At 27.9% G+C, this 4,365-nt stretch overlaps 1 non-coding gene across 1 annotated transcript; it reads right to left on the bottom strand.

Moving 5' to 3' along the window:
• Positions 1-3,056: 3,056 nt before the first annotated feature.
• Positions 3,057-3,250, bottom strand: LOC112508286. Its single transcript, XR_003068668.1, has one exon. It is a non-coding gene; the product is annotated as a U2 spliceosomal RNA (small nuclear RNA).
• Positions 3,251-4,365: the final 1,115 nt, after the last annotated feature.

Below are 4,365 nucleotides of genomic sequence, written 5' to 3'. Positions count from 1 at the left end.
ATAATAATATCTTTGACAAAAATTTATATCAATAAGATTAATAATTCATATCAATATGATTAATAATTAACAAAACCTTAATAAAACAAGGTTAAAATGGTAACTGATAATAAGCAGTTTTTCATAAGTCAGATTATCAAAAACTGCTTATTGCCAGTTTGACACAAATATACCTTAACTTGTGTCATTAACCCAAAAATGTTAAGATATGTTAACAAAATCGGCCAAATCCACGCGTATGCAGTTGGTCAAATGACCGATCTGTCCTCCCTTGAATTTTCCACGGGACCCCAGTCTATAAAATCTCTGAATCCGCCACTGCCTACACTCCTACGGATTTTGCCCTCAAAGTAAAATAACTATATTGGATGACTTTATTCAAATATAAGACAAGTTTTAGGTTGGATCTTAGATTTTCCGTTAGCCTCAACCTCTGAGTGAGCTAAAAAATAATCCTTTACATTGATATATTTGAAGGCGGATTTTGTATAAAGTTGATTGAAATTTGCCAGTTATCAACTTTTTACGCAAGTTACACCATCTTGTGGCTTATGCTAAATTATGGATTATGTTTATACATTTAGAGCATGTTCAAAAGATTATTTACAAAAGGTATAATTTATTTACAGTTAATTTCTAACATGTTTTCTATTTTAGAGATTTTAATATTAATTATATTATTAAAACATCTTATACTTTTGTTGTTGTAATGTGTTTTTTCAAAATTAATATAAAATAATAATTATCCAATCTTCTCGGTGATAAGGAATAAAAAACTGTTTCTCCCTTCACATTAAGTTCTAGACAGTATTCTAAATTTGGAGTTTTGTTTTAGGGGTTGTTTGGTAGTTGCTGAATGATTTAGTGCAGAATGATTAAGTGATAAGAATAATTAAGAGCATCTCATGATATAGTTCAAAATGAAATATAATTGTTTGGTGACTGTTTACAATGAAATTAGGGTGCTGAATGGTTAAGTGAGGCTTAGGATACAAAATCATTCAGAGAGTTTTGGAACCATTAAGAGACAGACTCTTTTTTTTTTCGAAACAAGATTCACCTCTTAACGATTCAGAGCCTGCCTTTTAATAGAACTATTAAGAGGTAAACAAACAACCCCTTATTTTCTCTATTTTAGAGAATAATATGAATAATCTTTTGAAGTAAACTAGTAAAACGGAGAGCAGAATTTTTATTTTTTGTATTTTAAAGAATCTGTTAGAGATGCTCGTAGGTTTATTGTTATATATCCAAGATAAATATTATAAAAACCTTAATTTATATTTTTAAACTTCGTATAATTATATCAATGTTGATGAAATATATTTTGATTTTTAAAATTAAATTAAATAGAATCATTCTTCTAACACTGTTCGAAACAGAATATCTAACTGTTTTCATAATCAACTTTCTCCAATAAGTCGTTATACTGAAAAATTGGTATACAAGAGTTTACRCGTTTACCTCAAGTTCTCAAGAAACCCTAGCTCGATTCTTGGACGGAAATTTCCATCAACTACCAACTTGTCAACTCCCAACTTTTCAGCATGTTTATGAAGCAACGATGGTTAGTATAAAGTAAAAACGATGAACGAAGTCAGCGAAATTGCAGTGTAAGCTACTCGTTGAAGAAAAAAGACATGAAATAGAGAACAAGAAAGTAGGAGATTATTAAAAAATGGTCGAGATTGGTGCTTAAGTTATAAAATCAGTCATCTGGAAAAAAACAAAGATGAACTGGATTAGCTGACTAGTAGACTTCAATCTTCAAAATAGAGAATTAAAGGGAACGGATTGCATATTTGTAATCGTGATTGTTTGCAGTCGTGATTGGGAATTGACAAACTGACAATTCTGGTAAAAGAGGAAAGAGATTTATGCATTTGACTAAGGGGCCGTTTACCAAACACTTACCCGGGTAAGTGGTTACCAAGTCATGTTACCTCACTGGAGAAATATGGCAAGAACCAAAAATCTTATCTGGTAAAATCGAGACAAGGACCGTGAATCTTACCCCGTAAGTGAGGGTCCCGACTCTTACCACGGTAAGCGTTTGCCGGGTAAATTGTTGTATAGAATGTTGTTTTGGTGGACCAAAATTTTATCGATACATAAATAATAATATTAAATTTTACCGATAAAACGGCTCCTAAGTTGTTAAAACATTATAATTTCCTAAATGAACTAAAATAACGGTGACAAGACCTCGGTCTTGAATTAATATATGCGCTAAATATTAATATATATATATATATATATAGGTTGGTTATTATACAACCCTTGATATTTGTGCAACCTATACAACTCAATCTCAACTGTCCATTTCATTTGATGAATATGTGATTTCATAGAAGTTTTGATTATTTCCAAATATAAAGTATTAATCATAATTAATGAACTCTATTCATATTCCATAAATATTCAAATCATAATAAATGAACTCCCATCATTTCTATAAATACCTCAATTAATTAGGTTGCAAAGGTTGTACAAATGCACAAGGTTGTAAAAGAAATATACCCTATATATATATATATATATATAACTTGTCGCAGAATAAAATATATAATTAAGTTGAACTGTTGGTGGAAGCTAAACACCAACCAGTCTCCCACCTTGGCACTGCCTTTGTTTATATCTTAAAAGGTAACATGCAATATATTTTGTTTTTAATATTACTGGTGTTTCAACTAATCATAATATCATTTTCAAAATAAATGTTATAGACTAAAATTTGAAGTCCACTTCTAAAAAATAGGAAATGTGTATGACAACTTCTCATTAACATTAAAAGTTTTTAAAAGAAGTTAACAATCTCATAACCATATGCTAATTTAAGTTATTTAACTATGCTCGAGAACGGTGTTACAAAGTACTCTATAAATGTTTGACTAATGTTAGTAGTTTGTTCAATTAGAAGTCGCAATTCAAATTGAAATCTCATATAAGGTGACAAAATCACGATATTAATTTTGTAATAAATTTAACTGAAATCTCATTTGAAGTTATGAAAAAGAAACATTTTACAATATTTCAAGTGAAAATTAGATGAGTGCGTAAGTTGCAGCAAGAGTAGTGGAAGTTCAAGGCGATGCATGAAAATCACATCACCAAGCTAAGATAATGGATTTTTCCTCATAAAAAAATAAAATTAATATCAAGTGGGGTCAATGACCCACATATCAGATATGAAACTGATAAAAACAAATACTTACACTTTATCATAACATTCTATAATATTTGAAGTGTAATTAGGGGGGGTGTCAAACCTTGATAGTAGTAACATCAAAACGACATATAAATAACTATATTACCAAGTAGTATAATGAGCATTCTCATATAAAAAAATAAATATCAAACAAACTGAAAACCCATATATTAAATATCAAATTAAGAATATATAATATACTTGATCTAAACAAAAAAAAAAACTAAGATTCGATATAGATATATTAAACTAAAAACATATACTACATTTGATCTTAAGCAAAATGTCAACATCTGAGAAATATATGTTTGTTCCATTTTTAGTCATTTTTTTGTAGTAATCTCCATCTTGCCATTTTCACTCCATCATCCTATGCGAGATGCAAACAATATTGATAAAGAAATTGGCCCTCTTTTTTTTGTGTCCACCTCTCATATGTCTCTTTTTTATTTGATCTAATGTGGATGCAAACAATAATGTGAAGAGAAAAAATGATTTATAATATGTTTAAAAATTGTCACCTGATTGTCCATGGTTATTGCTTTTATATAGATAAAAATAAAGATATAAAAGTATAGATTATAGATATATAAGTATTGTTTTTACAAGTATAACTTCGACCAATTTTGTAGTTTTGATTTATCGTCAACTTTATGCAATTTTTTATTTTAGTTTTTGATATATACATTTTTTTATAAAAGATGGTTGGACAAAAAAAGAACAACCTAAAAATTGCACAAACTCTCTTAGTATTATAAGATATCTAACTCTTTTTAAAATATTCATATCTTTATTTTTATTATTTTGATTGGTTTTGATTTCAACCATGGTTATATATTTTATATTATTTGTTTGGTTCATTCTTTAATATATTATATTGATATTGATTGATGATTGATTTCAAATTCATTTTTTCTTTCTTTCACATACTTACCTCTGTTTTCGAATATATCACAATCTCATGAATTTGCGGCAATACGTTAACATGTAGTTTCTTTACATATAGGTTTATTTTATTTTATTTTACTTATAATCATATAATCAAGTTTAGTTAATATAAAAATGTTATCACAGATTCAATTTTAATTATAACAAACTAAAACAATTAATAAATTGTTCATTATATTATTTTAAAGTTTTTAATTCAACTTTATCAT

This window comes from Cynara cardunculus, assembly GCF_001531365.2.
Source record: "Cynara cardunculus var. scolymus isolate 2C chromosome LG 2, CcrdV1, whole genome shotgun sequence".
NCBI classification, from domain to species: domain Eukaryota; kingdom Viridiplantae; phylum Streptophyta; class Magnoliopsida; order Asterales; family Asteraceae; genus Cynara; species Cynara cardunculus.
This window is presented reverse-complemented; position numbering and strand designations above follow the sequence as displayed.